The sequence below is a fragment of the Coloeus monedula genome (genome assembly GCF_965178545.1).
Source record: "Coloeus monedula genome assembly, chromosome: 17".
NCBI classification, from domain to species: domain Eukaryota; kingdom Metazoa; phylum Chordata; class Aves; order Passeriformes; family Corvidae; genus Coloeus; species Coloeus monedula.
In genome coordinates this window covers 15,355,892-15,379,824 of record NC_138797.1, presented here as the reverse complement: position 1 = coordinate 15,379,824, position 23,933 = coordinate 15,355,892, and positions in this window count along the sequence as shown.

The following is a 23,933-nucleotide window of genomic DNA, read 5'->3' as shown; positions in this document are numbered from 1 at the left end:
CAAGAGCACTTTGTGAGTTTGCAGTGCCCCTGTTTCACAGGTTTGCATCTGTTGTCAGAACATCATTTTCTGAGCTCTGAATGGGTTTGCTTCCCAACTAAGCAGGATGTTTTGGAAATTGTTTATCTTCCTGGGATTGTTGTCCCTTTCCCTGCCAGCAGTGTTTGCTGCATCGCTGCAGTGGGTGTTGCCTGGTATAAGTGATTTGCTTAGAGGCAGGATAGGCTCTCTTCTGGCCTTTTTTCTACAACAGGGTCATCTTGTATCCTTGTCAACCTGGCAATCTAATGTAGCCTGTATATAACCTTGAAATACCTATGGAAATTGCCTGACTTTGAAGCATGTGGACATGATGTGGTTTGAACAAAGGATGGCTTGGGGTAAATAACATTTACGTTCTCTGCAGAAAGGTATTTTTAGTGTTTTATTTATGTCTTTGTCTATCAAAGTTTAAAAGTTATTTTTATAGGGAAACTATCCTATGTTAAATGTTTGAAGCTTTCACAGTAAGTAATAGTGTGCATATTGCTGCTGCTATTTAAAAACTAATTGCTAAGATTTATTGGAGAACTGTAAATATTAAAGGCCAGATTTGTACTGTCTCAAACCATGCAAGTCTCATTAAATCTGTGATCAGAATCTGATCCAATAGAGAAACTGTTCTTCACTGATCCTAAGCACACCTTTTAAGACAATTTACTTGGCTCAGAGTTCTGATTTGATCTTAAACAGGAACATGTTCCTTTGAAAACTATTTATTGCATCCATTTGAATCAATAGTGCTGTTAAAAGAACCCTGGGAAAGAACAGCAAAAATGTCATATGAGGTAAAGCAGTGAAACACGACAGTAAATTTAATTAAAAAATGTAGGAATCAGAATTGACAGTCCCAGCCTCAGCCAAGGCCTCGGGTCTGGTGCAGACATGGAGAGTTTAAGTATTTAATCAGAACAGCTGCAAACCTCCTGCAGGACACAGATCACAGCGGAGCCTGAGAGGAGCCAGTGAGGGGAAGGAAAGCTCTTGGCAGCTCCTGAGCCCTTGGAGTGCTCTGTGTGCTGACAGGCTCAGGCTCTCCGCTCAAAACACTGCTCAGGTGCGATGCTGAGCTCTGAGAGCAGAGCTCCCGTGGCAGGCAGCCACGTCTTCCCTCGGATCCTGGGCAAGAGGTGACAGTCCCTGGTGCCTGTCACTGCCCTTTGCTGCCAGCCCTGTCCCCACCTCTCCCTGCTGAGCCCTGGGCTGATGCTCCTGGGGAGCTCCTGGGGAGCCCCAGCTCCTGCCTCCCCTGGGCAGGCGTGGGCTCGCCTGGCTGCCCCACCCCAAACTCACCGACTGCTTCCCACCGTCGACAGGAAAAGAACTCTGAGATCGTTGTGTCAACCCTATAACCTGGGGAGCAGCAAGAGGGGAAGGTAAAAAGGAGGGAGAGGAGGAAAAACACTGCCAGGAGCAGTGCCAGGCAGGCCAGATGTGCCCTCGCAGGGGGACCGTGGCTGGGAGCCCATCCCACGAAGGAGGGCAGTGGTGTGCTGGTGCCAGGCTGGGGCTTTGCCTTTAACTCTGCTGCTGGCAGCCTGACAGGCACATTACTCCATGGAGCTGTGAAATTGTCCTACTCCTTGAAAATACCCGTAATAATTGGGAGCAGTGTGTGGAGCTGTTGGAGCTGTGGATGAAAAGCCTCATCTCTGAGCAGGGAGCTGGTGGTGTTTTTATTGTTATCAGTTACCTGCCAGAGCGACCCCTCGCTATCAGTTATCACCAACAGCCACGTGTTTTCCTTTTCCAGCTCTTCTCCCTGGAGTCACGTACCCCCCATGGCACACAGGGCACCCCAAGGTGGGGATTTGGCACCTCAGATCTGCTGCCACTTTGTGCCGCAGCTTCCCTGGCCCCGCTCCAGAGCATGCGGTGCCCTGGCCAGGCTGAGCACAGGAGCTCCCCCTCAGCCATCCCAAATTCAACACCAAAATGAAAGCCCAGACGGTCTCTGTACTCCAAACAGAGACAGCTGGCAGTCTCTGACTTCCAGACGTCAAACAGCCTTGTGTTTGCTCGGATTTTACCTCCAGCTAATCAGTTAATTGGAGTTAAGTACTCAGACGTTACACATCCCTCTTCTCCTAATGAAGAGGCCCCGCTGCCAGCCGGGCTCCCGAGTCCACCCACAGCTCCCTGCCCCTCCAACGTGCTTGGAATTATAAACTAAGGAAACACAGTGACAGGACAAGGGGAATGGCTTCAGTGTGACAGAGAGGAGGTTTAGTTCAGAGATTGGGAAGGAATTGTTCCCTGGGAGGGTGGGCAGGCCCTGGCACAGGGTGCCCAGAGCAGCTGGGGCTGCCCCTGGATCCCTGGCAGTGCCCAAGGCCAGGCTGGACATTGGGACTGGGAGCAGCCTGAGACAGTGGGAGGTGTCCCTGCCCATGGCAGGGGTGGCACTGGATGATGTTTAATGTGCCTTCCAGCCCCAACCATTCCATGATTCTGCTCTGTGCCATGGCCTGAAATGCTCTGCAGCTCCCTCTGAGACTGCCATTATATTTTAATGAAGACTAAATGAATTCAGAAATATGGGAAGAATGGAAATAGGTACAAACATGCCAATTTATGCATTTAGCACTCCCCCCAGAATTTTTGATTTTCTTCTTCTTCTTTCCCCCATCACAGCTCAGGGTTTTTGTGTTTCAGTAACAGCTCAAACACCTGGTGAATTCTTCCAGAGCAGCCTCATAAATTCTCTTCTGGCTCTTCCCAGGTGAATAACTGGTTTTTAAGTGCAGCATAGAGGTTTATCCTCATTTAACAACTCCTCTCACCATTTTTGATCTCTGAAGGCTGAGATTTCAGTATTAAGTAAGATTATAAACCTGTGGTTTTAGAAGCTTTCAGAAGCCCCAAAATATTTGCAGCCTTACCATTCATTGCAGGGAGATCTCCAACTCTGGGACATTGCAAATGTTATTAAAACAGTTTTGAGGGGGTTTTTGAGCAGAAAAGGAGATCTGTTTTTTGTTTTTCCTAATCTGCCTCAGAATGAGATGAGATCCCAGACCTTGCTGAAGATCTGCTCCTGACAGCCAAGAAAGTTTCTCAACCAGTTCTTTCAGAGCTGGTTCTTTCATAAAACTTTATTTCTAGAATTCTGGGGGTTTTCAGCTTGAATCCTGGTAGGATGTTTTAGGCAGCTGCATTTTAATCTTTAGCATTAATTAACTTGGTAAAGTATAAAGTAGCAGAAGCATGGATGACAATACTAATGAAAGTAATAAAAACAGATTAATGACTAAATCCAAAGAAACAGAATCCTCTGCCTCCCTGCAAACATGGATATTAATGAGATTTCCTTTGTTTCTCTCCGAGGGTGGGCAGTTTCTCCCACCCCACAAATCTCTGCAAGTGTCAAAGAGTTTTGTGTATTTTGTGCCTGGTTCCAGTTAGAGCTGCAGGCAGAAACTGGTAAATACAGTGAAATACTGTTAGAAACAGGAATTTCTGACCTGATAGTAAAAGTGACAAACCAGAGCCCTTAATGGGATGGGTTTTTTTTTGAGGTGACCAAAGAAGGACAGGTGGCTTTGCTTGTGGGTATTTATACAAACCGAAGTTCTGAGGTTGCTTCACTTGGGTAGGAGAAACAAACATAAAGTTTTCAGTGTCTACCCAGTTTATCACGGAAATTTAAATATATGGAAATGGATCAAAAGAGGTGAATTAGGGAGATTCTGCCACACCAGCTGCTGGCCTGGTTACCTGCTCGAATAAATAGGACCAAGTGTCTTGAGGACAAATGAAATAGAACCGTGAGTGAGCAGTGCCTGTACCTGCTGCTGCCGGGCACTCAGCTCTCCGGAGCCCCTGGCACCTCGGTTTGTGCTGAGCGCACCCTCCCCTCCCTGCCTTTCCAAGGGCAACACAGCGGCGAGTCACAGCCTCTGCCCGTGGGCTGGGACATGACAACGCCTCCGTCTGCCTGAGCCTTTGTCCCGGGAAAAAGGACTGAAAATGGACTGAAAAGAGAAGCGGTTCAGTCATTCCCAGCAAAGGCATTTCTCCGGGTGAGAGAAACTCCACAAGGTGTGAAAAGTGTGCGAAATTTTTTATGTCATTAGTACTTCATGACACTTGTTTAAAGAAGCCTCAAACATTTTAACGTATTGAATTCTTTCATTTTCTGTTTTACTTTTATATCAGGTCCTTTCTACCCAGATGACTGAAGAACCTGTGGGTAATGAAGCAAGAAATACTGTGCACATAAAGGCTGATCGATGGTGAGGGTGAGAACTTTTTTTCAAACAGTTTGAAGCTCTTTGGGTTTTCTTAGTGCTACTTTAACTCAGACTTCTGAGAACCACTGAGGCATAAGAAGTCTTTGTTAAAATTCATTACTTCTTTCCCTTTATTTAAAGAAGGAGAAATAAGAGACTGCTGATGAGTTACATGGAAAGGTCAGAATTGACAGCAACTGTAAAGAAGAACAAAACAGCTTTAAAACCTCATCCCTTTCTGGTGATAAATAAAGAGCATGATCTCAATTATTTTGCTCTTCTAAGGACCTGTTTCAAGCGAAGATTTTTTATTACATGCAGTTTCTCCTCTCAAAACAAAATATGTTGACAGTAAGAAGTGCTCCTTCCCTTGGGTGAGCTTTAATCCGTGAATTGTGAGAAGCCAGAACCAGCGCTTGTCTCCTGCTCCCCAGGGCCTTGGATCGTACCCCACCGAGGGTTGTACACGTGCAGTGACAGCCGGGATGTGCCTCTCTGTGTTCCATGAAAACGCTGTCGTGGTGAGGGGGCCACGCGAGTCCCAGCGAGGGCTGGGAAAGCAGCGGAGCAGCTGAGCTGGTGCTGGCCGGGACAAAAGCGCAGGATTTATGCTCCTGAACTTTGAGCCAGTGAAAACTTGAGATCTCATCTGTTTCACCACCACAGCAGCCGTGCCTGGGGCTCTGCAGCAAGTGTGTGTGAGCAGGGAACGGGCTCGGGATCAGCCAGCCCTGGCAGCACCACCTGAAACCTCGCCCAGCTTCATTCAGGCTTTTGTGGAGACCCTTGTGGTGCTGGATCTGTGCTCTGGGGATAACAGCCTTGCTCAAAGCAGAGCCAGAGGTGAAAATCCCACTGTGTCCCTTCTGGGCCTGTGGGTGCTCTGATTTTTTACTGAGCTTATCAAATGTTACAGTAAGGGAGCTGCTGAGTCTGCAGCTTCAGGAGAGGGCGGGGAGTGGAGGAGAGCACCGCGTGTTTGGTGTTGGACATCAGCCTTCCTTTGCCACCCAGCTCCTCTCCAGAGAGCCACCTCAGCATCCTTTGGGGCTCCAGGACAGGGATGTGCTGGTTAATGCCCCCAGAAACAGCCCCAAGGCCCCTCCAGTGGTGCTGGGGCTTTGCTCCGGGAGTCTCCCTGTGCTGGTGGCCAGTGGAGGCCTGGTCCAAGCCCCCTGAGCCAACACAGGGATTTCTCTCACCTGCTGGGTGTAGATCTGGCCCTGACTCATTAACCCCCAGCAAGAGCAAAACCCCTGCTCGTCCTGCAGGTGCAAATCTCATCACCAGATAATGAACCTGGCCACGTAAACGAGAACATCACAATACACTGCTGAGCCTTAATAGCAGGCATGACATTTGAGCCCACAATTAATGAGCTCCCAGCCTACAGCCAGCCTGTCCTTTGTGGCTGGAGGTTTGACTTGGGACTCTGTGGCCTTTCAGCAGAAGCCCCGGGATTCCCCAGGGAATCAATCCTGGTTCCACTCAGGCCTCGTGTGAGGGAGGAGAAGCACGGAGGGCTCCTATATAAATTCATATTTCATGTCAAAGCCCTGGAACAAAGAGTCTTCAGCACACACATATAAATAATTAGTGTGGTTATAAGCTGGCTGGATTGCTTTTAATTGACTGGATGTATGTATTTACTGACTTTGAAGTGATGCCAAACTTCCCTGCTAAATCCAAGGAGCTGACTTTCCCTCTCCCAACGCTTTCCATGTGCTGAGCAGTTTGGGATTTCCCTAAGTTACAGAAGGAAAAGGCTCCCCTCTCGTGGCTGCGAAGGAAAATGGCATTTTCTGCACTGTATTCTCCACTTCCTGAGCTGCGGAGAAACAGAAATAAGTGATAGAATTCCAGCCGTCCTCCACCCCAGCACGGAGCCCTGCCAGCTGTGCTGCAGCAGGGGTTTAGCAGCCTCTGCCCTGTTTGCTCCAGGGAAAGGGAAATGTCTGAGGGGAATTGACTGAAGTTATTTAAATGACAACTAAAAGTCATGATCTGTATCGACAGTCAGAAACGTTAGAGGAGAAGAACAGATTTAAAGCTGTTTTGCATTTGCTCTTTTAAAATACTTTCTTAGTAAATGTTGACTTTTATGTGTTGGATTTATTTTGCTCTATAAAGTCCGCTCTCAGAGTGGCCTGATAGATAAATGTTCAATCCATTCTGTAAATCAGAAGGCATTCATTCAGATGAGCAGGTTTTCTATTTTTATTGGGTTAGAAATGCTGACAAGCATCTGTTATTTACGGGACACCTGATTTCACTTTCAGGTTCTATTCAAAAGCAGTTTCCTGAAATTCAATTTAAAAGCCATAAAAACAGCAGCTTAAAATTATTAGTTAAAAGTTGTCTTGAAATGCTTTGGATGCATCAGGAAGAGAAGCCATAAGCTCACACAGGCACGGGTTACAATTAAAATTAGGCTTTTATGGACTAAGGAAAGTTTTCCCAAAAGTCAGTAAACCCAAGTGCTTGTTTCTCATCAAAGTGTCTGTCAGAGGTTTGGAGCTCACAGGACTCAGCCTCTCACACCTCATTTGTGTGGATAAATGGGAAGAAGAAGAGAAGTTTTCTTGCTTTTTCAGCTCCTTACTGGTTTCTCAGTGCTGAAAGACCTCTCATTGAGCACAGATGTACTGAAACTCAAATACACCGAATTTGCTTTTCTCCCTGTTCCTACTCCAAGTAAAGCTCATCTACTCATTTAACTGTCCAGCTTCTTGCAGAATTACTCCCTCGACTTTCTCTACAATATCAGCAGCAGTGATGCACTATTTGAGAATATATAATAGTTTATATAAAATTTGAAATAGCTGGTGTTTAATTTATGCCTCACTCTAAGTTGTTATTATTTCAGATTTCCTCTTTAAATTTGCATATTCTTAAAAGAAACGTGCATTTTAAATAATCTGAAGAGCTTTTTCTTAAATATGTATTTGATCTATTGTAGAGATACTTAAATTCCAGGAAATAGTATGATCCTTGAGATTTGATGCTGGACCTACAAAGAAATGGTAAAAGTTTTGGATTCAAGGTTATGATCTTGGACAACTCGTGAAAGGAAATACAGAAAAATGTAGTGCAGGAAAGAGGCAGTCTGAAATTAGAACTGTTGTTAACACAAATAGAACAGATTTAGAGTTTGGTTCTTACCCTGGTGCTATTTTTTATACCAAAAACCAGGCTAAAATGGGAAGTCTTTTATCTAATGAAAATCCAAATACAAACAATGTCTTTTTGATTTCTAGATTTTTCTATTGAGGAAAACTTACGATGTTCAAGTTATTATTAATACCATTGTTACTGTTATTTATAATGGGATGTAGTAGGCCCAGTACTCTGACACCTACAGTAGAACTGTTCATTTTTAATTATTACTTTGTGGAACTAAACCCCGTTGTTTTTCCCTGTGTTGAGCAGATCTATTCAAACAGACCTGCGTTGTGCTTGGTGCCTCATTACTGTGCTCAGGGACACACGAGGTGTAACTGGGGCTCCTCTGGGTGAAATGAGCTTCAGAACACAAGCTGCTGTTCTGCTCTACATTGAAGCAATAATTTATGAATCTAATTAGGCTCTGGTTTGCAAGAATGATGAATATTCACATTTTAAATAGCTGAGAAATATTAAAAATGTCTGACAGCTCTATTTGTGCCAGCTCTGAGGGTTATGGGGGAATGTTTTCCTCAGTGTGCTGAGCTTTCTCAGCATCCTTTCTGCCCCATCCCTGGAAGAGTCCGAGGCCAGCTTGGACAGGGCTTGGAGCCATCTGGGATAGTGGATCTGTCATGGCAAGGGGTTGGAACAAGGTCCCTTCCAACCTTTGAGCTTCTCCAAAAGGGTTGAACCATCTCTGAAAAACTTTCTGTTGGCCAAACCCGGCTGACTCTGAGTGCCAGGCTGACCAGCTCCAGTGGCTGTGGAAGGACAGGCTCTGAGCTGATTAATTTTTCACCTAAGTGGATTGGACAGACCAAAGGGGAGCACGAGGAAGTGTCATTATCCCTGTTCCATGGGCTGGGAATGGCAGGCAGTTACTCATTCAAAGTCACACAATAGATGTGTGGGTGCCAGATGCTGGAGATGCCAGAGATGGGATTTAAACCCAGATGTCCTGAGTGCCAGCTCAGCACTAAGTTCACAGCTATCCATCCTCTCAAAACTCCAAGAACCTCTCTGATTCATTCAGTATTTAGAACACTTTGCCTGCCATAAAGAGATACCTCTGAGAACTCTACAATTACTAATGTAACAGATGCCTTTTACTGTCTTCTTTATCTCCTTTAGGAGTGGGGGAGTTCATCCAGCCATGAAGTAAGAGAGCAGCAAAGTAACAACTACAGAGACTTTTCAGAAGCTGCTGTTCCATTGTGTCTGAATTCACTTGCCAGCAACAGCTGGGAAGTCTGTGTTAGGAGAAATCAGTCTGATCCCACTCGATGCTGCAGTGATTTCAGGTACCCTTCTGCAATATTCTTTTCCTTGGTTTCCCTTCATTCTTTGATGCATTTCTAAACATTGCAGATCATAAAAATTGTATTGTTTTCAGATTGATAAGAACCCTTCCTTACACCAGAATAATAAATGGAGCCTCTCTGGTGGATACAATTGATCTGATGTACAGCAAAGGAACACAACTCAAAAAAGGAGCCACTACCTCCAAAAAACACAGAAAGGAAAGGAGGGGGGAATCTGAGTTCCGAAGACTCTAAGCATAAATTACAATGGAAGTTTATGGAGTCTTTTGGATTAAACCAAAAGCCAGCCCCATTAAACCAAATGGAGCATTCCTAATTTGACATGTTGACAAGGACAACCCTGCCTCTTCCAAAAGGGAGTTTCAAATGAATCCAGATTTATCTGATGTTCCCAACAGGGGCTGGGCTGGCTCCAAAGGAAGTGATCCAGGCCAAAAGTAAACAAGATGCACATGAAGCAGTTTGTGCCACAAGGAAAACTTCCAGGGAATATGCAGAGAGGAGAAGGGGAGCCAGCAGAATCAAAGCCCAAGATGTCTTTCCTGTCTCCTCATTATGTCCTGTTTCTATTCCTTTGGACAATGTAAATCAGAGTTTCTTCCCCATGAGACCCCTGCTCCTTCCTTTCACTCTCCTCATCTTTGCTTCCCCCAGAAGAGGCTCCATGTGCTGCCTCTCCCCAACACTCGGCTCCCCCGTGTCCTGCAGTTGCAAGGGAGCAGCCAGAGGTGCTCAGTGCTGAAGTGCTGCTCCTGCATCTGCTGAGGCTCAGCCCCAGCTCCCAGCCTTGCGAGCTGGAGCCGAGCAGCCGCGCTGCTCCCCAGAGCGTGCACACAGTGTGAATTAGGTCATGCTAAAAAGCAAATTCAGCCTTTTCCAGCTGCTCTTACTGTGGCAGACACGTATCACAGTCACTGCAGAGAGCAGGACAAGTGTCTTTTGCATTTGCATTTTTTCATACTGGGACCAACCTTTTAATTTTCAACAAGACCCCAGGAGAGCTGTCCTGGAGAACTGGGATTGCTCAGCCTGGAGAGGAGAAGCTCTGGGGTGACCCAGCTGTGACCTTCCAGTACCTGAAGGGAGCTCACAAAAAAGATGGAAAGAGACTGTTTACAAGGGCTAGGAGTGACAGGACAGTATTTGGCATTCAGAAATCTGCTCCAGAGATGTGCAATGCCTTCTATCCACGTAACATTTAAATTTTGTGTGTGAGTCTCTCACATCAAACGACAGCAGTGCTGTTTGTCCCTGAACTGTGTCCTTTGCTGTCCCCAGTGATAACTGGATGATAATGGCTGTATTCTGGTGGAGTGTGACACTTGAAAGAAATACGCTAACAGAATGAAATGTGAAAAATAGATTCCTGGTGCCCCTTGCAGCAGGGAGAACTCTTGCAAAGAGATAGCACAGGATATGGCTGCAGTATGGAAAGTGTGGAGACACTGCACATAAACCAGAAAAGTGACAATCAGTGATTTTATGTGTCTATCCCCCCCAGTCATGTTGGCTTTAATGGCAGTTTTAGGTACTGCCAAGGAAGAGGTTTTATCATATATATACAAATAGCTGTATTTATAGATCTCTATGTCCATGAGTAGATAGATGTGTGTGCATTTGTGTGTTAAATCCCACAAAACCACAGCTTCTTGGTCTGTCTGGTAGAGATTTATTCTGATAATACTACAGTGTATTTGCTGTATGTACTAAGGGATATTTGTTTGTTTGTATTTTTTGTAGGTACTACAAAAGTAGCTGGATTTGGGGATTCAAACAGATGCAAAAATCCAAGGCTGGCCAGATCAGGACTTCAGCTTGCGAGGTGTGAAACACAGAGCTGGATCCCTGCAGCAGCTCTGGGGCAGTGATTCTGCTCGTCTGTCTGTGAGATGCCTTTTGACTTGCTCTCAGCCTTGGCAAGAAAGTCACATTTGAGGCTTTGGCTCTCCTTCCAAGGGGGAATATTTAGGCCAATACGGACACTGGAATCTCCCAGTCCTTGAGGAACCAATAGAACCATGGGCAAGTTCCACTGAATGTTACTGGAGAGTTTGTTTTAGAATACTCCGGAGCAGGCGGTGCAGGTGGGATTTGGGGAGAGCAGGGAACCCGCGTGCCTGGGAGGGGAGCTCCTGCTGGGCTCGGGACACTGCACAGCCCGAATGGTGCTGGCCTTGGCCAGCAGCTCATCAGCCTCTCCCCGGAGATGGAGAGAGGGGGGATGGAGGGAGGGTGACTCACAGGGGTGTCTGAATCATCGGGGCTTCCCCGGGGCGAGGCAGGACTGGGCTCGGGGCCCTGCCGCGTGTCCGGGCAGGGATGGACGGAACAGCTTCCAGCTCCCCGGACCTCAGGAACGGGAACAGCCTCCTCCCACGGGCCTGGGGGTACCCACAGGTGACAAACAGGGAAGAGATGTCCTCTCCTACATGACACTGGTACCAGTGGTTCCTGTGAGTTGTGTTTGCTCTCCGGTTCCAGGTCGGGCAGGTTCCCTGCGGACTCTGTGAGCTGTGAGCGGCTGCTGGGAGCTGCTCTGCTCTCCTGGCATCACCCCCTGCTTCCACCCACCCCTGAAAATCATCTCTGGCCCAAATTGGAGCTGTGAGCTGTACCACATGCTCTAAATGAAGTGCTAATTAAATACTTGTACTTAATGTAGACAACATTTCTTTGAGAAGGCTGTAATGCACTGCAGATGTCCCGAAGCCCTTGGAGAACAGCACAGGGAACAACGTGCACGTTGTGTCCCTCTCTGAGGTAGGGATGGAACCCGGGTGGTTGTGACTGGTAAGGCCTAATGGTGAAACAGCCCCTGTCTGATCCAAATTCCCACAAACGTTCTCCCACAGTGGCCTCGGGATCGGGAATGCTGCAGGTGCTTCCATCTGGAGGCACACTTGGACACGTGGGAGGGAAATGGTGGAGATGTGGAACTTCATGGGTACCCAGAGTCCTGAAGAAAACAAGTAAGAACTGGTGGATGCTGTAGAAAAGGACCTCAGTGTCCTGGGTGGGGCCCCAGCCGTGCAGGAGGAGCTGGTAAGTAGTTCCTGGCTCGGGCAGGCCCAGTGCAGACAGAGCTCCACACCAAAGGACCTGCGAGGCTTTGGGTTTAGCACTAAAGCCCTTTCTGGCAACAAGAGAAAGGCTGAAGACCCAGCTCTGGAGTAGCTGGTGGCTCTGCTGAAGTTCTTGCCACTGAAGTCATGGTTGTTCCTTAGGTTTCAGGGTCAGCAGCCATCAGGCTCAGGAGAGCCACATTCCCCAGGTTTTGGGATGTGCTGAGCCATTAACGGACTGTGTGTCCAAGCCCATTTCCAGCCCAGACTGCCCGTGAGCAGCTGGTTCCCATGAAAGCTCTGCTGGGCTTAAGTCCAGCTCCAGCTCTGTCTTGAGGGAAGGGTTGGAGCAAAATGGGTGTCTTTGTGCAGAGCCAGGCTGGGCTCCATGAGACAAACGCAGGGCTGTGCGTGCAAGGGTTCCATCTTCCAGCATGGATTGTGCTTATTGTGCAATGTTAGACCAGTTATTTTTATTACTTATTTATTTATTATTATTTATTGTTGTTACTGAGTGAAGCCAGCATGTTCCTTGCTGGAAGAAGGACCAATGTGGACTGTACTGCACTGAGATCCTGCCTGCAGTGCCCAGAGTCTGCAGGTGAAAAGAGTCTGCAGGAGTGCAGGTGAAAGAGTGTAAAGAGTATGAAAGCTGCTCCTGTAAAAATTCATGGACTATTTCCTCGTTTCTTTCAAGATGGTTTGGCAATGTGGGGAGTGCTTTTCAGGGTTCTGTGCTCTCTTGGGAGGAAAAGGAGGTAGAAATCTAAGAAGATGCAGGAATAAGAGAAAGGGGGAAGAGAGAGCAGATGGTGAGGTGGAGAGCTTCCCTTAAGCAAGTATTGCACATTGAGGATGTGAATTCAATTGCCTGTTGCTATTTATTGTGACCACATAAAATTCAAAGTACTTGAGTACTTAAATAGTTATAGATTCAGAGATGAGTCATGAAGCAGAGCTGATCTTCTATCTGTGGCCATGGTGGTGAATGGTTTCTATGCAAGGATCTTATTTCCACCTTCTGTGCTTTAGTGGCATTGTCATTCTCAGATTGTTTTGTTATAGAGAAAAGGACAAAATGAATAAAATGAATGCTTCTGAGGCTCTGTTATTACAGGCTCACACACTGCTGCCCAATATTGCAGAGATATTCCAAGTTCTCACTCTCCAAAGAGAATTCATTGAGAGACAGGGTTACCTCCTCACTCTGCTTTTGTGGGACATTTCAAGGGGAATTTTTACTGCTGTTGGTGAGCAGGTCTCTGAGTCAAGTCTCATTTTGCACATCTTTTGCCAAGAGACAAAGTGTCATTGGTGTGATAGGCACTGCAGGCAACCTGCACAAGGCGGGGAGTGCAGGGGAGTGTACCCAGTGGTATGAACTTCCAAAAAAAAGAGAATCCTGCGAAGTTCAGCTCTGCATGTGGAAGTGGATCTGATTTTAATTTTTCAAGGTTAATTCTCCTAATATTTCTGGGTAGGACAATCTAGAATAGGCTGAAATTTGTGCCGTAAATAGGATCATTCACATGAGATGTATTTTGACACAAAATGTTCTCTCTTGCCCAGAGGCCAGGCAGCTCTCAGGCAGCTCCTCAGCCCTGGAACCATTTGTCGTGGTGCCATGGTGGTTTTCTCTTCCCCCAAAAGAAGAGTTAAGTTTGAGAGAAGACAGATCCTTGTCCCAAGGATGATGTTGGAGCCAGGGACCTCAAACAGAGGCTGCTTTTGGAAGAGGGATGTTGAGGGTTGTTAATGCTGGAGAGGGAACTGACTCATCACATCATCAATTCTGCTCCTCTGCCAGCACAGCACAAAACCTCTTTTATCATCACACTCTCTCTTTCTTCTTCAGTTCTTTTTAAAAGGAGTTTAAAGCTGCTCAGTGCTCTTGCCTTGCCCAGCCTGTTGCAATTCTCTGGTTGCTGACTCCACTATGGGGTGATGGAGCCCCTCTGCCCTGTGCAGGAAGACTCTCCCCATCCTCCAGGACAAGGCAGGGATGAATTTCGTGGCTCCTCACGCTGAGCTGCATGCAGACCCCTTGGATGTAAGGAAACTGAGCTTTCCCATGTGAGTCCTTTGCCTTAATCCTGCTCTGTGAGCTGCAGCGAGCTCTGTTTGTGTGAGCAGGGACAGCAGCAAGGCCCTGGCTGTGGAATTGCCACGCCGGCTCCGTGGGGCCCAGCCGGTACCAGTTTGCTGGGAGAGTTTCGGGAGCGTGCCAGCAACAGGCGGCTGCTGGGAGAGCTGGAACTGCTGCTCCTCTCCCCACATCTGCGTTTGATTTTCAATCAGAGTTGGTTGGTGAAAAGCCAACTAATCTACAGTGCTCGGGGAGGTTTTTTGTTTGTTTTAAAGGGGCTGGTTGAGCCAGTTTCAGTACCACAGAATTGGTTTTTAATACATTTTTCCCCCTGAATGATAAGTACTTTTGGATATAGAGTATTTCATATGCATCTTACGGGGAAATTATTGTTCTCCATTATTTGTTTGTAGCAGTATCTATATGTTAAGCAGGCCCAAGACCTTCCTGTACCAGGGGAACACAGAGCACAGCAAAATGGGAAATCCAATGGTCCTCACGGCACCAGGGATGCTGCTGGGGACAGGGTGCCTCTTGTCCATCTTCTGGAGCCAGGGAACCTGAAAAGTTTGACTTCTGTGAGAACCAGAGGAGGTCACAGGTTTTATATGAAACTTCTGGCACTTTGTTCAGACTGGTGTCACATCCTCTTCCATTTGTGCTGTTGTGGCAGATGAGGAATTGGCTTTGTACTGAAGATCCATGAAAAGTCACTGTTTAATCAGGAACTTCAAAGGAGCGGGAAAAGGATCCATCTATGATTCAACCATCTTAAGCTTTAGGGGACAAGTCTGGTACCAAAAAGAAAAAGAACAGAAGGTCTTGGATCACAGAGGTTTTCATTCTTTTATGGCAATTTCTCTGTGACTGCAGTAACAGAAAGCACTGGCCTGTAACTAACACAGGCCACTGAAGGACTTCTGCTATTGCTTGCTGGCCTTTATTTAGCCAAGGCTTCATTTGATATGTAACACCATTTGAGAGTCATTCTTCAAGTGGAGCATACAGGTACTGCTGGAAATTGCTGAACCAATCACCCCTGGAACAACAGCTTCCTCTGAGTGTGGGGAGCCCTGGCTGGGGGAGGCAGGGGGCATCAATCACACTGACAAAGAAATAACACAAAAGGTAAAAGCAGCCCATGGAGCACAGCAGTCGCACTGTGAACCATTCCCAGCCACACCTCAGTGCTTTGTACCTGTACTTTAATGTGAGTTAGTGCAAATCAGTGTGAAAATCCCCCTTGGTCACCCTGTGTATTACACACCCTGCACCCACACAGCCCTGGGTGCTTCCTGGGATCCCAGACACCTTCTCTCCATTGGATAAATGTGATCTTTCAGTCTGCAGAAGTTACACTCCTTTTTGTTATATGATTATTATTCTATAGCTGGTGATTTTTGGCTACAGGTGCAGGCTTTAGTGATGAAAATCCATGAGCCCCAGCCTTGCTCTGCCAGCAGGTGTGACAAGCAATAGTTTGACTTGTTAGAGAAGTGGCTTAAATATCTGAAAATAATGACTGTGTGCTTGTAGAGCAAAGCCCAGCCTCCAGGAGCCCACACTTCTTTCTGCTGTATGGCAAAAGCTTGAAAGGTCCCTTAATAATTGACAGCCCAAGCTAAAATCTCTAATTCCTTTCTGGCTCGTTGTCTTTTTGCCATCAAAGATTGTAACTCCAGGGACAGGTTCTTCTCTGCCTTTCGTGGAAAGTGGAACACACAGAATTTTACATCTCTACTTGTTTCAGTCTCTTTGTGGGGCATTTTTAGGGAGCTGGGATAGCTTGGCCTGTCTCCTGTGGTGTACGTGGGGGCAGTACCAATGTAAGATGAGCAATTTTAGCTTTTTAAGGGTTCTTAATTGAAATTTAGGGTTCTTAATTGCAATTTAAGGTTTTTAATTGAAATTTCTTTCCTGCCTCCATGCTTGGCCTTCCAAAAATGGGTTCCTTTCTTTAATTCTTTTTTAAGGAAGGAAGGAAAAGCGTTGAACTTGTGTCTGGCCTGTTCTGTTTGAACAGAGCCCTGTGTGTTACCCCCCAGCACACAAAGGGGCTCTGTCCAGGGAGAGTTGGCTGGGAGGGTCCTTATTCAGGATCCTTCATCCCTCGTGCAGCCAGGGCAGATTTACAGCAGTGAAGCTGAGGAAGGGGAACAGCAGGCCCATGGTGTGAGGCAGGGCTGGGGTTATTTATGAAGATGTGCTGAGGAGCAGAGGAAGATCTGCCAGCCTGGCTCTGCAGGGTGCTGGTGGCCGGTGACATGTCACAGTGACAGCTCAGGGCTCCTCAGACACTGGAGTCCCCTTTGGAGGACAGGACGTGTGGGAAGGGAGTCCAATGGTGAGACATTTCTTGGACAGTAAAATCAGTTAAAGGAAATAATGCTCCTGCTGCTCCTGCTTATGTGAAGCCTCAGGACCTTCACCAGGCCAGGAAGCCACGGGAAGAGGTTCAGACCCCTCTTGGCTCATTTTCTCCAAGCAAAATAAATGCCAAATGCATCAGAGGGGATGCAGGGATGAATGGGAAATGTGCTTTGTGGAGTCAGCAATTCCTCCTCCTTGAGGGGCTCAGATCTTCACCTTCCCCTGTGACTCTGCTGGGTTTCAGTGAGGGACCAGCAGCAGCTCTGGTTGTTACCCAGGAGCCCAAATCCAGGCCAGGCTCAGCCCAGCTCCAGCAGGAGCATCCTGGGGCTGGGCTGAGCTGGGCTCAGGGTGTGCAGTGTCTGCTGCTCCTTCACAGATCTGCAGCTTTCCATGGCAATATTTGCTCAGCAGCCAACTGCCAGGTCATGAGGAAGCCTTCTCACACTCCCTGTGTGCTGGTGGTGTGTGTTAGAGGAGAAATTGCATCTCTTGGCACTGGTGGAGAGGAGAGCTGCTCTGGTTTCCGAGGCGTTGCTTCTCGGTGAGTGTCTCCAGCTGCTGCTCTCCCCTCACCCAGGGCACTGACTCATGCTTTTTGCCATCACAATAAGTCTGTTTTCATAAACAAAATTAAGTGTGCTGTGTTTATTCATTAGGGAAATTTGAAGTCTCTCAGCAACCAAGAAATATACTTCGTGGGATGAACTTCTCTCCCTATTCCCCCCTTTGTCTTTTAACAGCTAAATTTAAAAAAAAAAAGGTTTGGGAAAACACTGGCCTGATGCTCTCAGGGGGTCATTCTGGGTCTGTGGTGTGCAGCACCTCGAGTGAGGGTTGTTCACTGCCAGCCGGGTTCGTACAGCTCAGGGACTCGGGGCTGTACAGAGGGACATTTCAAATTGCACAGAGATGAATGGGAACACCGGGGCAGTGAATGAACCAGGCTTTAAACAGCACTGCAGGTGAGCAGAGCACAGCGAGGGTCCTGGGGCCAGAGGGAGAGAGCTTTGTCTGGCACCTGGATGTGCCAGTGGCTTCCTTACGGCTGCTGGGGGCAGGACTGGGCAGGGCAGAGCCAGGCACGGCTGCGATGTGCCAGCGCCCTGCTGGCACTGCCAGTGCTGCTGCTGCTCTCTGTGGGGTCACCTCATCCCAGTCCCTCCTCTCCTCCCACAGGGAACACAGCTGGACCCAGCCCCTGATCCCAAGGGGGATGAAATCCAGTTTGCCTCCAGCGCTGGCAGATTTTCACCTGGATCCACAGCCAGGTGAGAGCTTCCTGCAGCCACGCCGTGCCAGGACTCTCCTTTCAGGAGTCCTCCTGCCACCTGGGATTACTGACACAGGGGAACACAAGCGAAGCAGCTCAGTGGCCCAGGTATGATGTCAGACACACAGAGGGTAACCCCAGCCTCCAAACCAGAGAGGTCTGGCTTTGAATGGGGGTTAATAAAGCCTTTTTATTACAGGGTAGAAAATATACCTTGTATTTCTGCCCATAACAGCTTCTCAGTGACTGCCTGATGAGTATGCAGATGTTGTACCCACTGAAGCAGGAATAAATACGGAATTTGCTGTCTTTGCAGCAGGATTTTGGCCATTCTTGAAATCCCACTTTCTACCACATACCAGAAATGAAGTGAATACCTTTCTGCTTCAGAGGGATCCATGAATCAGAAACAAAGCACAGCAGAACAACAGGCTGGTGTTTCTCCTCCTGGAGCACCAGGAATGCTGTGCCAACAGCAGCAATGTCCAGGTGTCCTGTGGTTTCCATGGCAGAGGATTCCATGGGACCTGAGCACAGCAGCTCATGGGCAGAACCTCGGGGTCATTCCTTGTGCAGAGGAGCTGCAGCCACCTCAGATCCATGAATGATGGGGAGCAGGAGCATGGACACTGATCCAGGCTCAGACTGTTGACAACAGGGGTTTGTCCCCAGTTATCATTGCTGGAGCTGGGGCTTCGGATGAGTCCCTTCCCCATGCCTCAGTTTCACCATCTGTACAAACAAAGTCATAACACTTCCTTGAGACATTTGTGCTGTGTGGGTGAAAAAACACACTGGATAACCCCAAGGAATTTTGTAATTTTTAAATGTTTAAACTTTGGAATGTTTGGATTTCTCTGTGAATGACAGTGAATGTAGGGGGTCCTCTCGCTCCAGTCCCAGGTGGAAAACTGGATGCAGTGGCACAGGCAGGAAATTGTTGGACAGCAAAGCACCATGTCTGAAGTGTAACCAGATGGACTGTCCTGTTAGATTGTCCTGAGCCTGTGTCTGACCATGATTCCTCAAAGGAAGCCTCTTCACCTGCAGCCACGCTCTCCTTGGTGAGGCAACAAACACCACTTCAGTGCTTTCCTATTTGTGCTGCTGGAAAATGCTCTGGGTAAAGCCATGACTGGTGAGTGAGTACATCTGATTTTCAGCTCCTTCCAGGGCAACCTCCAGCTCTGTTGTTTATAGAACATGCAACAGATGAGATCGATGCAGAGTGAATTGTTCTCTTCATCACCTTCAGGGGGTTCTGCTCCTCCTCCTGAGAGCCAGGGAGTCCCTGGCGGGGGCTGCTCTTTGCAGACCTTGTGTGAGGCTCTCAGATGACTCCAATGCCTTTCCAAAGAGGTCCTGGTTCCTTCCAAATCTGCAGCTTCAGAACCTAAACCCGCTCCAGACACAGAAGGGATTGCGTGGGCCGGTGATGGGCTGCAGGTCCCCGATGGCTCTGCACCAGTGCCAGGGCAGGTTCCGAGGGCTCACCCCGCCAAGGCCAGTGCCAGCTGCTGCCCCGGGGGTTGCCACGGCCAGGCCACCCCCTGGTCCCTCGGGGGTCTCTCCAGGTGGGCTCCCAGCCCTGGGGCTGTGGCTGGGACCGGCGCTGAGCTCAGCTCCCTGCAGATGGCACTGCCATCCTGTGCTGAGGAACCTGCCCTGCCGCTCTCCCGGCCTTTCTCCTTGCTCGGGGAAGCAAAAAACCACTCAACCCTCTCTGCAGTGTAAAGAGCACATTTTCTGTCAGCTTTGCTGTAGCCCCAGCCTGCAGCTGAGAGGGAGCAGTGACGTTCTGAGGCAAAGCGAGGCCCATTCCCAGAGCAAAGCCTAGAAAATCGGACAATCATTTAGGCTGGAAAAGACCTTTAGGATCCCCCGATTCCAGCTGTTAATGTAACGCTGCCAGTGTGAGCTACGTGGTCACAGCCCCATTACATTTACTCCTTCCATTTATTCTTCATGCTGTTTGGCCTTTATAAGGGTGGATGGAGCCAATGTGGTTTCTTGTAAGAGCCCTTTATAAAAGCCAACCAAATCCTGATTTATGGAACTGTTTGAGTTTGGAACTGGGGAAGAGAATAAAGGAAAGGAGAGAAAGGTGTTCCTGGCTGAGCTGGTCACTGGAGAATGAAAAGGGAAAGGTCTCAGCTTTCCCCCCCTGCTTTTCCTTTAGTGAAGCCCATCATGGAAAAGCTTGGAAATTAAACATCAGTTGGGCTTTGATGTCAGGGGTCTGCTTGTGCTGGGGGTATCAGGCAGCTGAGGAGGCGTTCATGGCACTGCTTGTCTTTCAATAATGTTGTATAAAGCGTCCATGAAAAATACACTCAGGCCAACCTAAAACTGCAGGTCAAGCCCAGGGGTGTGAGGAGTTAAACTGCAGTTTGTTACTGCTTATTTCTTACCCTCTAGTGCCCAAGGCAGAGCCCAGCCCTTAAAACAGTTAATAACATTTAGAAAGAACTTCTTTAATGGCATTCAACCCCAGAGCTGTTCAGAAATGATGCAGCTGGCAGAGGAAGGGTTCCTGAAGAAAACAAGGCTGGCATGGTGGACGTTGGCTGCTCCCCACACCCCATCCCTGGCCTGAAATCCATTGCATCCAAAATCCCTGGGCGGAGCCGAGCTCTCACAGGTAGTTAAGACAGCTGGTAGACTGCAAAGCTCAGAAAAATCCAGCCTTCTACTGTTTGTGTGTATGTCTGTGCAACAGATAATGTTTTATTTTAGTGGCTGCCTCTGTGCCCTCCTTGATATGGCTGTGATTTGGTCTGTGGAATAAAGAGGTGCCTGGCTATGGCCACTCGTGTGCAGGGTGGCTCCTGCCAGCCTCTCCCACCTCCCTTTCCCAGGTTTTTAGGGCAAGTGATCCCTCACAACCTCAGCAATTTTGCTGTGCAGTTTTGCCCTTTGGGTCAGTAGGAGCTCAAATCCTCTGCTGTGGCTTTGCCTTCCCTAAATAAAATTAATTCAAGCCCCTGAGTTCACTGAGATGATGAATTCAGAGGAGCAGCCAGTCCAAGTAAGGCACAGGGACAGGGAGGATGAGGATGGTGTTGGGTGGGAGCTCCTCTTCCCTTGGTGCAGCCCAGTTGAGCGTGGCCACCTGAGCAAGCCAGTGATGATGTATTTAGAAAAGAATCTGCTCTGAAGCTGAAAGGCAGCTTCTTAAATTGACTGAATTACATTTGTATTTCAGAAAAGAAAAAGAAGCTGTAAATCGCGTATTTACACAGCGGAGCACGCGAGTGCTCATACGAGACCCAGATGTTCATTAGAAACATGGATTTTTCTTCCTTGCTGCTACCCTGAAAACTGGGAAAAAAGTCAGCTGTGTTGAAGGGTTACAAAAGAGCGAGTTAAGTCTACAAAATCCAGGAAATTTCCCGTTAAGACGAAAAATCTGGGGTACTGTTGTAGTCCTTTAATTCAGCCCCAAGACATAAATTAAAGCCAGAGGATCAGGTCAGGTGCTCAAGTTCTCAGACTGTAGCTGTGGAATTTCCAGGTTAAGTTACTTAAATTTTCCTGTTGCTGAATAAAGCTAAAACCCTATATGCCATATATTTGCTCATCATAAAATGTTCTCTCCTAGCCAGTAACAGCTTCTTTGTTGGCGAAGCCTGTCTGGTTTGTGAGGCTCCCAGCCTTTGTACAGGGTTTGGGAGTTAAGAACTTCCACATGGCCCTTGCTCTGAGGCTTTTGTGAATAAGCAAAGCACAGCACTCGCTCCATGGCCAACAAATGCATGGAATATGGTTTGAATTCTCTGGTTTTAAATGCAAAGGATAATATTGATTTTGTTAAGGTAAATGTCTTTAATTGAATGCTGTATAAACTCGACTCTCACTGGGCCATAATGGGCTCTGGGCATCCCTCCAGCACAGCAGTATGAAAATGTCTCTTTTAGTGTCTCCAGTAGAGAAATGCAGAATTAAGATTTAGATGAAAAAAAGTGACGTGGAGTCCATCCCCAGTCTCTAAAAAGGCATGATGCAGGAGGACATTGACATAGCTGGAAATTGTTGCTTTATTACGGTCAAGACTCTGCAGTAGCTGTTGATGTGGATTGTTTGGGGCTTTTTGTTGGGATGGTGGGAATAGAAAATTAAAAGAGGGAAAACAGACATTAAGAGAAAATGAAGAAGTCTCAGTGTGGCTCAGTCTCATCCACAGAACCTGGGTGGGATCCTGACACAAAGAGGAGCTCAGCAGCTCATTGATGATGAAATGCTCTGTACTCTGCACCTTTTGCACATCCCATTCCTGAGCATTTAGGAGGGTGACAAGGACAAGAAGACAAGTGGGTGACTCAGCCCGTTGATATTCATTTATCAAAGGCAGTAAAGGTATTTAAGAACAGACCAAACACTCTTGCAGTAGATGATGCCCTTTCATTTATTGCTAATCTACCATAGTACAGGCAATATATAAAAATACTTTACAGATAGCAAAAAATCATTACATTGGAGGTTAACAACGTTGTTGTAGGAATGTGAATGATATAAACCCCTTTTCAATTGTGAGTCAGGGTTTTGAACAAGCAATTTGATTCAAAAGACACCTGTTAGGATGATGGGAGTGACACTCACTCACTCGTGTGCCTGTTAAAATATGGCTTTACCTGAACATCCAGGGCAGGTCTGGACTTTGGGGGGAATCACTTCATAATTACAGACAAAAACCTGAGTGCCAGGCAGGCCAGCACTGTTCAGACTCTGTGCCCAGGTGTCACCAGCACACTGGGGCAGGCCCTGCTCAGAGCAGGGGCAATCCTGCAATAACTGCTGATTCCAACAGCACAGCTGGGGATTCCTGGGTTTTAAAAACATTATTCATTTCTGAGGCACAGTCCTTCTGGAGCTTTCTACCCAGTGTTGCTATTTTATGCGTTACAGAAGGAAACTCACCCTCACCTTTTCCCCAGGCAACCACTCTCTGCAGTCAAGATCATCTTTTACAGCATCAGCACCTTCAGGTGAAGTTTATTGCAATGTGCAGGTACTAATTTATATTTTTATACCCCTGGAACAATGAAAATGGCTAAACAAACCTTAAACAGACCAGAGTGGGTTTGATTCTGGCTGGCAGTTACAGAAGTTGGTATCAGCTGTCACCCCTGCAGTTATAACACAGCAGGTACTACAGATACAGATGCCAATCTTACGTCAAACGTTCCCAAAGGTGGATTATTCATTCTGAACTGAGATGAATAAAGAATTACAACCTTCCACGTGTGGTGGCAGAGTGCTGCCTCACAGGTAAGAAACCACTGCAATGTAAATGATGAGGAAGAGTTGATTTCTGGAGAATTTTACAATTCACCCCATCGAGACCCAGCAGTGGCATCTCTTCCTATTGCACAGGAATATGGAACATAAATAACAAACACTCAGAACTGCAGCTAAACTGGAACATCAGATGATTTAAGTGGTGCAAAAATGATGAGGATCTGAATCAGTTTAAGATTTGAAATTAAGACAGTCATTTTCTTGAGTCCCATCTGGCAGAAAATTGTTCCCTATTAAGTAGCAATTTGGAAAGAAATGCAGGGGAAAAAGTCAGATTGAAATATTTAGAAACATATTTCTCAAGCGTTTAAAGCTGTCTTTGAAGTCTTTGGGAAATTTATCAAATACATCTTTTTTTAGGACAACAACAATTCAACAACAATTGCATAGAAAAGTAAGGCATTCAGAAAATGAAAATTGATCCTTTATAAATACTAACCTTAATCCAAAAGTTATTGCATATTTGGTCAGACAAAAAGCACAGTCACTTTTTTTTTGGTAAAGATATGGATTACAAAATACACTTTAAAAAACATGCTAGCTACTTTGAGAACCGGTTTAGATATGTTATGAAGCAGCAGCTTTTTATACAATACAGAATAACATAGTGCTGGTTTTGGGAATACTCTACATTCAGGAAATGCTGTATTCCTACAGGGAGAATGGAAGGGATACATATTTACATGGATACAAATAAAGCAAGTGCAAAACCCATGACTCTTCTACATTCTTTCTACCAATAAAAACAACATACATGAGACACTTTCACTCCATTGCTGTTGCTCAGATCTTACATTTTGCTCATTCTCATGGAGAAAAACAAAAACAGGACTTCATATTTCATTGCAAGTATCTTCACAAGCAATTGCTCTCCTGGCAAACTCGACTTCCAACACTCATAACAGACAAAAAAAAATCTTCCTGATATCTGCCCACTCCCATTCCACTCTCAGACTGTTTACATATCATGAATGATGGTATTTTATTCTACGTATATTTGATGCAGAAGTTTATAGAAGCTCCTCCTGTATTTGCAGCCAAAGCTTGGATGGAAAAATGGAAGTTAAAAAAAAAAATAAACACACA